Source organism: Euprymna scolopes, chromosome 45 (assembly GCF_053919585.1).
Source record: "Euprymna scolopes isolate OS-2025 chromosome 45, ASM5391958v1, whole genome shotgun sequence".
NCBI classification, from domain to species: Eukaryota; Metazoa; Mollusca; class Cephalopoda; order Sepiida; family Sepiolidae; genus Euprymna; species Euprymna scolopes.
Genome location: NC_136526.1, coordinates 10,140,092 through 10,158,548, shown reverse-complemented (window position 1 = coordinate 10,158,548; position 18,457 = coordinate 10,140,092).

The following is an 18,457-nucleotide window of genomic DNA, read 5'->3' as shown; positions in this document are numbered from 1 at the left end:
AGAAGTTATTTTTTTTAAATAAATACATATATATATCAATATATATATATATATAATCTATAAATTTAATTTATATGTTCAAGGGAGACAATTGTTATATAGATCACATAATTATAAGTTATGTTTTATTGAAATATATATATATGTATATATATATATATATAAATATATATTTATATATATAAAAGATGTATTTATATATTCAAGGGAGACAATTAATATATAGATCACCTAATTATTAGAAGTTTTTTTATTGAAATAAATATATATATATATATAATATATAATATATATATATATATGTTTAATGGAGACAATTTGTATATATATCACATAATTATTAGAAGTGACTTTTTTTATTTAAATATATAAGTCATTCAATTTTTATACGTATTTTATTTTATTACAGGATAAATAAACATTAAGAATCAACTAGTTATATAAGAGTTCTCAATGAGACATAGAGCAATAAAGACATTTTATTTAGATTTGTACTTAATAAATACACTTTAAATAGTGTGCAAAACTAGACAGAGCTGATATTATAAAACGTTTATGTTATTACAGGGTAAGTAAACATTAAGATTTAACTAGAGTTATATAAGAGTGCTCAATTAGACATAGAGCAATAAAGACATTTTATTTATAGTTGTACTTAATAATTAAACTTTAAATAGTGCTAAAGAAAGGGAGACAATTTTTATATAGATCACATAATTATTAGAAGTAATTTTTTTAATTGAAATATATATATATATATATATATATATATTCAAGGAGACAATTTGTATATAGATCAAATAAATATTAGAAGTTATTTTTTTAATTGAAATATATATATATATATATATATATTCAAGGGAGACAATTTATATATAGATCACATAATTATTAGAAGTTGTTTTAGTTATTGAAATATATATATATAAAATATATATATATATACATATATATATATACAATATATATATATTCAAGGGACATAATTAGTACATAGATCACCTAATTCTTAGAAGTTTTTTTTATTGAAATATAAATATATATATATATATATATATATATATATATATATATATATATATATATATATATATTCAAGGGAGACAATTTGTATATATATAACATAATTATTAGAAGTTATTTTTTTGTATTGAAATATATATATATATATATTCATTCAATTTTTATATGTATTTTATTTGATTACAGGATTAATAAACATAAAGATTAAACTAGTTATATAAGAGTGCTCAATGAGACATAGACCAATAAAGACATTTTATTTAGGTTTGTACTAATAAATACCCTTTAAATAGTGTTCAAAACTAGACAGAGCTGATATTATAAAATGTTTATTTTATTACAGAAAAAATAAACATTAAGATTTAACTAGAGTTATATAAGAGTGCTCGATTAGACATAGAGCAATAAAGACATTTTATTTAGATTTGTACTTAATAAATCCACTTTAAAATAGTAATCAAAACTAGACAGAGCTGATATTATAAAACGTTTATTTTATTACAGGATAAGTAAACATTAAGATTTAACTAGAGTTATATAAGAGTGCTCAATTAGACATAGAGCAATGAAGACACTTTATTTAGATTTCTACTTTATAATTACACTTTAAATAGTGCTAAAAAAGGGAGACAATTTGTATAGAGATCACATAATTATTGGATGTAATTTTCTGTTGAAATACATATATGTATATATATATTCAAGGGAGACAATTGATATATAGATCACATAATTATTATAACTTATTTTTTTTATTGAAATAAATATATATATATATATATATACATATATATATATTCAAGGGAGACAATTTATATATAGATCACATAATTATTAGAAGGAATTTTTTTAAATAAATATATATATATAAATATATTTATATATATATATATAATATATATATATTTTATATATATATATAATCTATATATATTTTATATATATATATAGTCTATATATATATGTTCAAGGGAGACAATTTTTATATAGATCACATAATTATTAGAAGTTATTTTTTTATTGAAATATATATATAACTAAATATATATATAAAATATATATGTATATATAGATATAATATATATATAATCAATGGAGACAATTAATACATAGATCACCTAATTATTAGAAGTTGTTTTTATTGAATTAAATATATATATATTCAAGGGGGTCGTTTGTATATATATCACATAATTATTAGAAGTTATTTTTTTAATTGAAATATATATATATATTCATTCAATATTTATATGTATTTTATTTTATTACAGGATAAATAAACATTAAGATTCAACTAGTTACATAAGTGTGCTCAATGAGACATAGAGCAATAAAGACATTTTATTTAGGTTTGTACTTAATAAATACCCTTTAAATAGTGCTAAAAACTAGAGAGAGCTGATATTATAAAATGTATATTTCATTCCAGGATAAATAATCATTAAGATATAAATAGAGTCATATAAGAGTGCTCACTGAGACATAGAGCAATAAAGACATTTTATTTAGATTTGTACTTAATAAATACACTTTAAATAGTGTTCAAAACTAGACAGAGATGATATTATAAACCGTTTATGTTATTACAGGATAAGTAAACATTAAGATTTAACTAGAGTTATATAAGAGTGCTCAATTAGACATAGAGCAATAAAGACATTTTATTTAGATTTGTACTTAATAATTACACTTTAGTGCTAAAAAAGGGAGACAACTTATAGATAGATCACATAATTATTAGAAGTTATTTTTTTTAAATAAATACATATATATATATATTTTATATATATAATATATATATGTTCAAGGGGGACAATTGTTATATAGATCAAATAATTATAAGTTTTTTTTATTGAAATATATATATATGTATATATATATATATATATATATATAAATATATATTTATATATATAATATATATATTTATATATACAAGGGAGACAATTAATACATAGATAACCTAATTATTAGAATTTTTTTTTTATTGAAATAAAAATATATATATATATATATATATAATATATATATATATATTCAAGGGAGACAATTTGTATATATATCACATAATTATTAGAAGTTTTTTTTTTAATTGGAAGATATATATATGTAGTCATTCAATTTTTATATGTATTTTATTTTATTTCAGGATAAATAAACATTAAGATTCAACTGGTTATATAAGAGTTCTCAATGAGACAGATAGCAATAAAGACATTTTATTTAGGTTTGTACTTAATAAATACCCTTTAAATAGTGCTAAAAACTAGACAGAGCTGATATTATAAAACGTTTATTTTATCCCAGGATAAATAAACATTAAGATTTAACTAGAGTAATATAAGAGTGCTCAATTAGTCATAGAGAAATGAAGGCATTTTATTTAGATTTGTACTTTATAATTACACTTAAAGTAGTGCTAAAAAAGGGAGACAATTTGTATATACATCACATAATTATTAGAAATAATTTTTTATCGAAATCTATATAAATATATATATATATATATATATATTCAATGAGACAATTAGTATATAGATCACATAATTATTAGAACTTATTTTTTTATTGAAATAAATATATATATATATATATATATATATATATATATATATATTTAAGGGAGACAATTGTTATATAGATAACTTAATTATAAAAGTTATTTTTTTTATTAAAATATATATATATATAAATATATATATATATATATATATATAATATGTATATTTATATATTAAAGGGAGACAATTAATACATAGATAACATAATTATTAGAAGTTTGTTTTTAATGAAATAAATTTATATTATATATATATATATATATATATATATATTCAAGGGAGACAATTTGTATATATATCACATAATGTATAGAAGTTATTTTTTTAATTGAAATATATATATACATATATATATATATATATATATATATTTATTCAATTTTTATATATAATTATTAGAAGTTATTTTTTTAATTGAAATATATATATATATTCAAGGGAGCCAATTTGTATATAGATCACATAATTATTAGAACTTACTTTTTTATTGAAATAAATACATAAATATATATATATATATATATATATATATTCAAAGGAGACAATTTATATATAGATCACATAATTATTAGAAGTTATTTTTTTTCTAAATGAATATATATATATATATATGTATATATATAAATATATATATATATATATATATAATATATGTATATTTTATATATATAATCTGTATATATATGTTCAAGGGAGACAATTGTTATATAGATCACATAATTATTAGAAGTTATTGTTTTATTGAAATATATATATATATAAATACATATATATATATATATAAAAAATATATTTATATATATATATATATATATATATATAATATATATATATTCAAGGGAGACAAGTAATACATAGATTACCTAATTATTAAAAGTTTTTTTTATTGAAATAAATATATATATAATATATATATATATATATATATATATATATATATATATATATATATATATATTCAAGGGAGACAATTTGTATATATGTAACATAATTATTAGGAGTTATTTTTTTAATTGATATATATATATATATTTATATATATTCAATTTTTATATGTATGTTATTTTATTACAGGATAAATAAACATTAAGATTCAACTAGTCATATAAGAGTGCTCAATTAGACATAGAGCAATAAAGACATTTTATTTAGATTTGAACTTAATTAATACACTTCAAATAGTGTTCAAAACTAGACAGAGCTGATATTATAAAACGTTTATTTTATTACAGGAAAAATAAACATTAAGATTTAACTAGAGTTATATAAGAGTGCTCAATTAGACATAGAGCAATAAAGATATTTTATTTAGATTTCTACTTATTAATTACACTTTAAATAGTGCTAAAAAAAATGGGAGACAATTTGTATATAGATCACATAATTGTTAGAAGTGATTTTTTTAATTGAAATATATATATATATATATATATATATTCAAGGGAGACAATTTATATATAGATCACATAATTATTAGAAGTTATTTTTTTTAAGTAAATATATGTATATATATATATAAATATATATAATATATATATTATATATATATATAATCTATATATATATGTACAAGGGAGACAATTGTTTTATAGATCACATAATTATTAGAAGTGTTTTTTTATTGAAATATATATATATAAATATTTATATATATATATATTGACATTTTAGATTTATCATTGAGAATCATAACAGTTAGAATAAAATTATTAAAATTTATATTACATTATGTCATATTCACACAAGAATACCAAAAAAATTGTGGTTATCTAAATTGACGTTTACATTTTTTTTTAAGTTATTACCTTGCTCTACTGATGTATTGAGCACTCTACATATAAGTCCTATCATTTGAATTTCTGTGTATATATTTTAAATATTAACAGTTAGCTCTAAGTCTTATCATCAAATTGCCATACATATTTCCAAAAATTTAACAACTATCTCTACTAATTCATTAATCATTGTATATATTTAACTTTCTGTCTCTCATTATTTATCTATCTATCTATCTATAGAATTGAATATGTCTGTCTGTGTGTACATTTCTCTGTCAATTTTAGTCTACATATTCCAAATTTTGATACAAAGGGTACTGAGATTTTAGAAAATCTATGTGATTTGTATTTGAACAGAAATTTTGCAATTAAGGGGTCAAAGTTCAATGATTTGGCCTTTGAGAACCCTACTAATTTCCTCCGACAATTATGGGTCTAAACACTTGAAATTTTACATATAGTTTCCTTGGACATGGATCTAACTTAATATCTCCATTGGAGCCCAAAACAATAAATTGTAAAGGTTCATAATAGGGGTCAAATTTTTTAAAATTAACCGTTTTTCTGCTTTTTTTTTTTGGTTGGGGAGGGGGGCAGCATACACCGCTAAACACCGGGGCTAAGGCAGGAACTCATGCTAGTATAATATATATATATATATATATATATATATATATATATATATATATATATATATATATATTTTCATATATATATATATATATTCATATATATATATATATATATATTAATATATATATATTCATATATATATATATATATATTCATATATATATCAATTAAAACATAACTTCTATTTCCATTATTTTCATATATATATATATATATATATGCATATTTATATCAATTAAAACATAACTCCTAATAATTATCTGATCTTTATACAAATTGTCTGCCTTGAATATATATATATATATATATATATATATATATATATTTATGTGAATTAAAAAGAATAAGTTCTAATGATTATGTGATCTTTATACAAATTGTCTCCCTCGAATATATATATATATATATATATATATATATATATTCAAGGGAGACAATTTGAATATAGAAGACAGTTATTAGAAGTTATTTTTTTAATTGAAATAAATATATATATATATATATATATATATATATATATATATATATATATTTGAATTAAATAACTTCAAATAATTATGATCTATATAAAAATTGTCTCCCTTGAATATATATATTATATATATAAATATATATATATATACATATATTTCAATAAAAAAATAACTTCTAATAATTGTCGTCTATATACAAATTGTCTCCCTTGATTATATATATATATATGTATATATATATACATACACATATTAAAGGGAGACAATTTGTATATAGATGACATAATTATTAGAAGTTATCTTTTTTATGCTTAATTGAATTTTAATGCTTAGTTTTTCCATCAATTGTTTTACTTGGGTAATTTTTTGTAATGTATATTTGAAAAAAATCTATGTGCTAGTTGAGATAAGAAATAAGGAAAATTCTTACCTGTTACTTCCCAGGTGTTATCTCCACTTTTTCTCTGTTCTGCTTCTTGCTGAAACTCATGGCAATTTCATGTTTGTTTGTGTTCTTTGTTACATATATATATTTTTTAATGTGAGGATTTTTTTTCTTTTAATAATTTAAAAACTTTTTTTTTATTTATATAATAAAGAGAGACAACATAACTAATGGATTTTTTTTAAATGATATATTCAACTTTCTGGTTATGATCAAATGTACTACTTTATTTTTTATTTTTTTTTTTTGTAGTTGCATAAGTTAGCTGATGAGAAGAAATACAAGCAGAACTGCATTCATTTAAATAAAGCTAATAGTTTAGAATTTGATTTTACCCAGATGTGCATGTACACAAAGAAAGAAACACTTACTTGAGGACTTCTGTAACTACAGGAAACATGTGGCAGCTAGGATAGGTGATGCTGCTGGATTCAGTTGTTTTTTCCAATCCACATAATTCTCACAATAGCTTATAGTAGAATTCCACCATGATCAAGGGGAGTACCTGAAATTACAGAAATATACACACAGAAGGAAAGAAAAAGAATACTTACTCTACTTCTATGACAATGATTGCTGCGAAGACTTCAAGATGCTAATGTAGGAAGAAACAGATAGACATACATCATACGCAGTTTAAGTGTACCCAGATGTGCTTGAACGCAAAGAAAGAAATACTTGATTCAAACTGCACAAGACATGTGGCAGACAGGAACGGTGATGCTGCTAGGTTTCATTGCTTGTTCCAATCTATAAAAAAGAGATGATGTTTATAGTGTTTATAATCTACTGCTGTGTGAAAGCTGGAACAATGGAAACAGTTAAATTAAATTATCAAATCACAAAGACTGAAATCGAAATAGAAAGAAGAAAGGGTGATACTATACTCATCTTCCTGTTGGTGCAGACCACTTGCTCGTGACTGTTCGTTCGCCATGAAACTGGAAAGTAAAATAAATAAAAAAAGAAAAAAAGAGAGGTTCCACCGGGGAAAGCTCGTGTCTGGGCAGCGAGGTGATGAACTCCCGAAAGGAGGGGCACTATATAAAAACAAGCTTTGCTGCGAACATCTCCTAAAAAGCGGTTTCTACTCAGAATAACAGGCGGAGCAGAAAACAGAGGTGTTCTCTCTACCCAACAGGATTCGTAAAGATACCAATAGTTTGTGTTCATAAGACGGCGATGATCGCTCACAAAACTGGCATTCCTACTGTCATGTCGGAGGACCGTCATATATAATTGCACTACCATTTCGTATTGGAGGACGGTCATATATAATTGCACTACCATACCGTTTCGGAGTTCCTAGACAGTAGGAATAATAAAAGCGGCCTTAAAGCGGCTTGTGAGCACACAATCTAGTCGAACTCTAGTCGTCCTTAGTCGAATCGAGGCAAGCCTGCATTATATAGTAACACGAGCACGTGTCGCCTGCTTAGAGGGTAGCCCCCTTCGGGAGATTCGAAAGCGCACCTCACAGCGGAAGAGCTTCGGAACCAATCGGACCGTACCCAGACTTGCAGCTATTTGTTAACTTGGAAGTGGAGTCAACACCCCGACACTGAGAAAAGAGCTTTCCAAAAGCTCAAAACCAGTTGCATGCAAAGTCGGGGAAACTGGGAGCAGGCTGGGGAGAACACGGGGCCTTGCAGGGAGGCCCATTTTTCTCTTTCGTTCGGTTTACATCTTTCGGGTATTGTTCTCCTTTCAGCCTGCCCCCATCACGCCTTTTTGCTCGCCACATGCAAGCGTATAAAAAGACGACCAGATGACGGACGCAACAAACTAATGCCGACATTTTCTGGATTTTTTTTTTTTTTTGCCAGAGCCCATTTAGCCGTGTAGCTATTAAACTACAACGTTACACCCCCCTACCACGGTGAGGATAGGGTTGGACTTTAGGGGGGAAAATACACATCCAGTATTTTATCCAATAAAAGAACGGTTTATAAACTGCACAATTGTCAGGGTAATTCTACAGTTTATGGACCGCCCTTAAATAATATTATATACATGCTTTCATCTAACAAATTTTAAAAAAAGGCGTTAATTTAGATTTAAATTTTCATATTTTTTCCCCAGAACAGCACGGATTATAAACTGCACAATTGTCACGGTAATTCTATAGTTTATCGACCACCCTTAAATAATATTATATGTATGCTTTCACCTAACAAATTTAAAAAAAAAGACGTTAATTTAGATTTAAATTTTAATATTTTTTCCCAGAACAGCACGGTTTATAAATTGCACAATTGTCACGGTAATTCTATAGTTTATTGACCACCCTTAAATAATATTATATGTATGCTTTCATCTAACAAATTAAAAAAAAAAGACGTTAATTAAGATTAAATTTTAATATTTTTTTCCCAGAACAGCACGGTTTATAAATTGCACAATTGTCACGGTAATTCTATAGTTTATTGACCACCCTTAAATAATATTATATGTATGCTTTCATCTAACAAATTAAAAAAAAAAGACGTTAATTTAGATTTAAATTTAAATATTTTAACCAAGAACAGCATGGTCTATAAACTGCACAATTGTCACGGTAATATTTGTTGGCTGGCTTTCTAACAGTATAATAAAATATAAAAAGACGTTAAACGTTAAAATCGTGTAAACTACACAAGTGTCGAAATTTGAAAAGAAATTCGACGTGTTTATGAACTGTGCTCATACTAACAACGTTCATTTGAACACTTGTGCAGTTTACACAACTGAAATAAATGCGTCATCTACTTTGAAACGACAAGAAATACCTTTTTTTTTTTTTACATCAGAGAAGTAGACAGAGGAGCGGCAGGGCGGCGGCTTAGCTGGGTCGACTGGCTGGTCATCTATTCTTCTGGAACTCATCTCGCTGCCAGGGTCCAAACTGAATTTACAGCCCGTTTTAGGCCTCTTTTTATATTTCACCATCGCCGTGAAAACCGTTAACTTTTCCGGGAAAAACCGAACAGTTCGCAGTCGATGTCGCAACCTTTTTACCTTTTATGGAGTTTGTGTTACCTAGCTGCCTTTTCATTGGTTGATTTAAACTTGTTTAGTTGAAGAGTGAATGTGGCGTGATATGCGCGCACGCACGCACGCACGCACACACAGAGTAATACTTTGTGTTTGTGTGTGTTGGTGTCTTTATGCGAGTGTGTGTATGTGTGTGTGTGTGTGCTGAGTTAAATTTGTTTAGTTTGAAGAGTGAACGTGGGCGTGTGTGTGTGTGTGTTTATGCAAGTGTGTGTGTATGTGGGTGTGTGCGTCGTTGAGAGAGAGAGAGAGAGAGAGAGAGAGAGAGAGAGAGAGAGAGAGAGAGAGGTTAGCACCCGGTAATTTAAAAAGTTATAAAAAGTTAAAAATATAATATATATATATATATATATATATATATATATATATATATATATATATATATATGGTCGCCAGTGATTTACATTTCAAAATACACGCATTAATAAAACTAGCTCCAAGACTATTTTTCTCTGCTAATTTTCCTTGCGATATTCGTTTTCAGCATACCTGAAAAAACTGACGGTTCGAGTTTTCCGGGTACGGTTTTTCCGGAGACGAGTTTTCTCGGGACAAGTTTTCCGGGCACTGGTATAAGTGCTATGGGTTCATCAGAGCACATCCCATTAAAGTACTTGTAAACAGGGATGCAACACCGAGGAGGCGATGGGACAGACGTTGGAGATTGACCTATAGCACGCACGGGGCCTATTAGATTAGATACTCTTTTTTTTGTTGTTTTTGTGCTCAACGATAAAAACCGACTTCTTCATTTGTGTTTGCTTCTCATTTTCGCTTTTTCTCTGATAAGTGTTTCGCTAATGTGAAAAAGAAAACATGTTCGAACGTTTGCTGACATTTATTGGATGTGTTCCTACCAGTATTTTGCTTAATTTTCGAGTTTGGAGCGATTATCGAGTCTCACAAGATGTCTGTAAAATGTCAGACACTTCTTTATTGTTCTAACTTAAAACCGTGCGCTACTTTTGTTTGTGTTAAATAAACGTTTTAAAATAAGTTAAAACAACAAAAATGTGATCTAGGTAGAAGAGTAACTTACCTTGCCTTTGGTAACATTCATTTTCTTATATATTTATTTGTTCACTACTTTTTCGTTTTGTTCTCTTGAATGCGAAATATTCGCCATGAAATTTCCACGGGTCACGATTATTTCGTTTTATTAATCTTAAGTTTCATAGAATAAAAAGTTCTGACACAACTTTGTCGAGCGATTTATAATCGATTTCATTTAACTTCTGTTTGACCCCGGCACGTACGATCCTTTCTCTCCTTCCCCCACTCTCTCTCTCTCTCTTCTTTAGCTTGGTGACAAGCGATATGCTTATGTGTGCGTGCGTGTGTGTGTGTGTATGTGTGTACATGCGTGCGTATGTGTGTTGTCGTATTCACGAAAATTTAAAAAAATAAAAACGTTTTTCCCCGACCGGCCGGATTAGGGTTGTGAGGTGTGGTTAGAGTTCATGAAAATAAATGTTAGCAATAAAAACTTTTTAAAACCAAGTTAGAAAAAAGAATACAATTTACTTCCCCACGGAGCCACCGATTCTTCTTCTTTTTTTAGGCGATGTAATAAGCCATATTTTTGAGCAGGGTTGCCTCCTCTCTTTATTTTGGTTTGTATATTTTTCATGTTGCAAAAATGCTCCCGGGAGATCTTTTTAGGATTCTAAAGGTTTGCTTTTTTTTACACTTTTTATTATCTTCGAAAAATGTAAAAAAAAAATGTAAACAGGCAGTTTACGATTTGAAATGCATCGTTAAAATGATATTTTTTGCTAGTTCTTTCAACTTTATATTTTTATTTCGTCGTCTTCAAGTCCAATGTAAACAAGTTCTTGATGAGCCGTTCCTCTTAAATAATCCAATTTACCAAATTTACACTTCTAACGATTACTATGATATTGTCCATTGACTACTGTATGTACACACTTTAACCCTTATCCTCGAGTGGCCTCTGGGGCTTGATAAGTAGTGATTCCTTTATAAAATAAAAAATATTTCAATACTTTGATGGTGAGTCTATAGTCAGTCTGTGCTGGTTTTCCTTGCGATATTCGTTTTCAGCATACCTGAACAAACTGAGGATTGGCCCCTTTCATATGCCGCCTGTTAAAACTGTTCACACATGGTCGCCAGTGATTTACATTTCAAAATACACGCATTAATAAAACAAGCTCCAAAACTAGTAGTCGGTCATTCTCTGCTAATTTTCCTTGCGATATTCGTTTTCAGCATACCTGAACAACTTGATGGTTGGCCGCTTTCATATGCCGCCTGTTCAAACATGGTCGCCAGTGATTTACATTTCAAAATACACGCATTACTATCTCGAAAACTATTCGTCTGTCTGTGCTAATTTTCCTTGCGATATTCGTTTTCAGCATACCTTAACAAACTGAGGGTTGGCCCCTTTCATATGCTGCCTGTTCAAACATGGTCGCCGTGATTTACATTTCAAAATACACGCATTAATAAAACTAGCTCCAAAACTATTTGTCTCTGCTAATTTTCCTTGCGATATTCGTTTTCAGCATACCTCAACAAACTGAAGGTTGGTCCCTTTCATATGCCGCCTGTTCAAACATGGTCGCCAGTGATTTACATTTCAAAATACACGCATTAATAAATCGAAAACTACGTGTCTGTGCTAATTTTCCTTGCGATATTCGTTTTCAGCATACCCGAACGATTTTAAAATGACAGTCCGAATGTTAACGAAGCACACACACACACACACACACACACACACACACACACACACACACACACACACACACACACACACACACGTAAACTCAGTGAAAATCTCTACTGTCGATAAGCTAGTTGTAAATTAGATTACTGGCTCTTATGAGTTTTAGTCTAACCACCCTTTACAACTGTGATACAGTAGAACAGTCCGTCTCTGGACAATTAGCAGTGTATCGCATAACTCAATGACAGTGTCGAATGTCGACTAGCTAGTTGTAAGTTAGGTTACTGGCTCTGATGAGTTACACTCTAACCACCCTTAATAACTGTGATACAGCGGAACAGTCCGTTTTTGGACAAGTGGCGGTGATCGCATAACTCATTGAAAGTGCCGAATGTCTATTAGCTAGTTGAAACTTAGACTACTGGCTTTGATGAATTTCAGTCTAACCACACTTAATAACTGTGATACAGCGGAACAGTCCGTCTGTTTCGCATAACTCATTGACAGTGTCGAGTGTCAATTAGCTAGTTGTAACTTCGTAGCCAGCCGAAAAGCCCCTTTAAGAAGAGACTTGAAGATAATAATTATTGTTTTTATTTGTAATGTTATTCTTATCGTCCAGCCATGCACGTGCAGAAATGCATTTCCAACGCAACTGATACGCGAATGACGATACATAGAAATGAAAGCTGTTGATTTTATGTATTGAATTTTACGACTTTGCCGGCCCTCGTGACAAGATGTTCCGGCAGATACTGCAGGCTATGACTAGCTATGACTAGCAAAGACCAGATGTGGGGGCAACCCCACATGCCTGACCATTAACCAGCTCCCATTTCCCACCTCTCGGGAGCTGGTCCCCTTTTTCCCTTCCCCCTCTCTTCACTCCTCACATTAAAAATCGGCCTTGTGCCTAATTTGCTTGGTGGGGGAGCAAATAAATACCATCTGTTCCGGCAGATACTGCCAGCAAAGACCGTATGTGGGGCCGACCCCACATATAAGACCTTGGTCAATGTATGGGGTAACCCTTCATACCAATTGTCACCATCCAGCTCCCCTACTCCCCGGGGAGTTGTTCCCCATTTCCCCCTCAGTCCTCACATTAAAAATCGGCCTTGTGCCTAATTTGCTCGGTGGTGGGGGAGCAAATAAATACCATCTGTTCTTCAGATGCTGCACTTCTATTTCTTGTTCTCTTTCGGTGGAGGAGAAATCCTTCACGACTGAGACAGTTTTTATTTTTGTATCTTTTCTCCACGTTAAAAAAACGACCCTGGTGTCTAACTCTGTCCCGTGGGGAGGCATAGTAAATAGGTACACACACAGACACAGCGACGAACGGACTTGGCGACGCTTTCGATTGTAAATATAAGAGCGTTGTCGGCGGCGACAACCGGAAATGGCAAACCCTGTGTCAGTCAGATTTGTTTATTTCACGCCAATTTGGACCGCGAAATAATTCGTTTTAACTAATGAGACCTGTGGAAATTCTAAGGTTAATCCTTCGGAGTTAAGACAACCAAGCGTAAAAGTTGATATACAAAACAAATATATAATATATAAATGTTACCAAAGGCAAGATAAGTTACTCTTCTACGTACTTGAACAAGTGTTTTAAGTTCTGCTGCGATATTCGTTTTCAGCATACCTGAACAAACTGAGAGTTGGCCCCTTTCATACGCCGCCTGTTCAAACTGTTCAAACATGGTCGCCAGTGATTTACATTTCACAATACACGCATTAATAAAACTTGCTCTAAAACTATTTGTCTTAGCTACTTTTCCTTGCGATATTCGTTTTCAGCATACCTGAATGAGAGTTAGATTCTATAGACCAAGGCAAGTCAACGTGTATATAAAAAAATATTTTCGTTAACAGATACTACACATTGATCGTTTATTTTATTTGATTTGATGTATTTTATATTTATTTATTTTTTATTGATCTTATTTTCATTTAACATTTAATGTTTTGGTGTTGTATTACTGTACACATAGATTCGAAAAAGTTGTAATAAAAACAAATATATAACAAATAAATGTTATCAAAGGCAAGATAAGTTACTTTTCTACCCAACTGGATATATTTTTCGTGTTTTTATTCAATATAACATGTTTATTCAGCCGTAAGTTTGGGAAAAGGTGTTATAAATAAAAACCCAGATAAAATACTGTACAAACTCGATCAATATATGTTACCGTGACATAGGTGGACATATATTCGGCGGGTTTTTAGTAGTATTGTGTATAGTTTTTTATTTATAACACCTTTTCCCAAACTTACCGTGTTAAAGAGAGAATCAGACGCCATTTTGAATGTTCCAATACATCGGTAAACACTATGTTTTTCGAGCTGAATAAACATGTTACCTTGAATAAAAACACAAAAATTATATCCAGTTTGGTAGAAAAGTAACTTATCTTGCCTTTTGATAACATTTATTTGTTATATATTTGTTTTTTGACAACTTTTTCGAATCTATGTGTACAGTAATACAAACCCGATGTTTTTTTTTTATTAAATAGTTAGGTGACTGTACGGAATAGTTACAAAACGCCTTCCTCTCCCCATTTTAAGAACGACTTTCGGAATTGGGGGGAGCCCAATCTCTCCATGGTAAGAACGGCTTTCCAGATTGTGAGGTGTTTTTTTTTCAGAAAGCCGTTCTTATCATGGAGAGATTGAAAGTGTTAATACAAGTTAAATTGAATTTTTATCAGATCTTCTGCTTATTAAATTATTGGACAGAATAGTTAACATGATCCTCTCTACATTAAGAATGGCTTTCTGAACTTTTAAGGTAACGATTTCTTAAAAAAATACAATTTAATAACAAAAAAAAAAAAAACAGTTATTTTTACGATCCGAAAGAGGGAGGCGGTGGGAGGGGGAGGAATTGGCGCGTTGAAATAAAATTCGTTAAATTTCAAATTCGCTTCATACCCCCACCCTTCGCCACGTCATGACAGAAACAAAACTTTGACGAGATGTAATGTATTTGATTTAACTTCCGTTTGACCCCGGGCAAGAGTGCAAACACGTGCGGAGTGTGTGGGTGTGTGGGTGGAAGTTTTATTGTTTTATTACTTTCATAATTTCATTATTTTCCGTCTTTCTCTCCCCCCTCTCTCTCTTTCTGTCTCTCTCTCTCTCTCTCTCCCCCTCTCTCTCTCTCTCTCTCTCTCTATCCCCCTCTCTCTCTCTCTCTCTCTCTCTCTCTCTCTCTCTCTCTCTCTCTCTCGTGCTCACATGAAATAAACGCGGGAAGAAATATGTTTTTGGCGGAATTTGCCATTTCACGAAACGTCGTGGTTAGAGACACAGACACATGTATTTTTACTGGGAGTTTTCACTAGAAGAAAGGTAAGTAATTTTTGGTATAATTTGTGATTTTATTTCAGCATTTCTTTTATGTAAAATAATAATCTTGTTTTTTTTTTTAATGTTTAAAGTGAATAATAAAAAAAAATGATATTTTATTTAAGTTATTATAATTACCTCGTGTTATTAAACGAAAAAAAAAAATGAACAGACACTACACATTTCGTTCTTTATATATAATTTTCAATATAATTTATATCTATGTGTACAGTAATACAAACCCTATATTTGTTAATGAATATCACTTAAATAAACCACTCTACAGATGGATGTGATATTTGGAATATGCTGTAACATTGATAAAGACGAACTAAGGAACAGTTACGTCATAGACACAAAATATACGTATGATTATAATAGGAAAAAAACAAAAACCTGCAAAAGTATATGCAGTTATGCTACCGTGCCGAAATAAAAACGGTGTTATTTAGAAATCTATTCTTTGTATTCTAACATTGTAATCAAGTTGTCGTGAAACTTGAATTTCAAATGAAAAAACCAAAAAAAAAAACAAAAAAAAATTAGTACATTCTTTTATTAGATAGTTGTTTTATCAAATTGAGATCCATGTTATTAGGTTGAAATGGGCGCTTCTACACTATTGGGACGAGATTTCAGAATTGTAGGGATGCGAGTTAATGCGACAGTTGATGTTGAATTCGAAAGTGATTTTGGAGCCTTTAAACTGTCATTAATAATAATAAAACAAATACTACACTTTGAATTATTTGCTAATAATTAAAAAAAATATTTTCGTTAACAGATATTACACATTGATCGTTGTTTTTATTTGATTTGATGTTTTTTTATTTTTATTTATTTTTTTATTGATCTTATTTTTATTTAACATTTGATGGTTGTTATTAAATTGTTAGATGCTTGTACGGAATGGTTACAAAACGCCCTCCTCCTCTCTCCATTTTAAGAACGACTTTCGGAATGCCCATATCCCAATCTCTCCATGTTAAGAACGGCTTTCTAACGCCGACACTTGACTTCGCACCGATACGCGAATGACGATTCATAGAAATTAAAGCTGTTGATTTTATGTATTGAATTTTCCACGACTTTGTCGGCCCTCGTGACAAGATCAAAGTGTAGTATCTGTTCCGGCAGATGCTGCACTTAAGATAATTTGTACCAGTCAATGGAGGGGAAACCCTCTATACTGGGACAATTATTATTTTTGGTAACCAGAGTGACCCCTTTTAGGGGAGCTGGTTTTTACCTCACATTAAAAACGGCCTTGTGCCTAATTTGCTCAGTGGGGGAGCAAATAAACACCATCTGTTCTCTCAGTTACGAAACTGTCCGCCACCGGGTTTCTGGATAGGTTAAGGTGTTTTCATACTAACCTTCGTTAGCAAGGACCGACTCCACATTTGTGGGAGCTTGGACCCGGAAACCGATCCCCTTTTTTGGGAGACTGGAATCTCGGGACCAACACCACTAGCTGGTAGTTGAGACCTGCTTTTGTTGGTTTTTTGCATGCGTTTTTTCTTCGTTCCGGTCTCTTCCCTCTAGAGACAGGGGATGGTCTAATTTCTCCACACTTAATTGCCTGAGCAGCACTGACCTGCCAGGCCCAAACTTTGTCTATCTTCGCTGCTCTCCCAGTGGATCGAGCAGACAGGGCTCTCTTTCTCGCTTCCGTTGGGGTAAGTTAGTGGGTAGTTGGGAGCTTGGACCCGGAAACCGATCCCCTTTTTTGGGAGACTGGAATCTCGGGACCAACACCACTAGCTGGTAATTGAGACCTGCTTTTGTTGGTTTTTTGCATGCGTTTTTTCTTCGTTCCGGTCTCTTCCCTCTAGAGACAGGGGATGGTCTAATTTCTCCACACTTAATTGCCTGAGCAGCACTGACCTGCCAGGCCCAAACTTTGTCTATCTTCGCTGCTCTCCCAGTGGATCGAGCAGACAGGGCTCTCTTTCTCGCTTCCGTTGGGGTAAGTTAGTGGGTAGTTGGGAGCTTGGACCCGGAAACCGATCCCCTTTTTTGGGAGACTGGAATCTCGGGACCAACACCACTAGCTGGTAATTGAGACCTGCTTTTGTTGGTTTTTTGCATGCGTTTTTTGGTAATCGTGAAGAAAGAGAGAGCCTGTTTCCTCGGTTTGACTATAGGTGGCGTTACTGTCTGTCCACCCCGTTACGGAAGCACAAAATGTATATAATGCTACCCTTGAAATAAATGTTTTTGTTATATTTTAATTTTAAACATGTTTTTTTTTTTGCAAACATATTTAAGTTTTATTTTTTTTTCAAACATATTTACGTTTTTGTTTTTTGTTTGTTTTTTTTTTTGCAAACATATTTAAGTTTTATTTTTCCAAACATTTACGTTTTGTTGCTTGTTTATTTTCAAACATTTACGGTTTTTTTGTTGTTGTTTTTTTTTTGTTTTTTTGCAAGCATAAACTAAATGTTTTT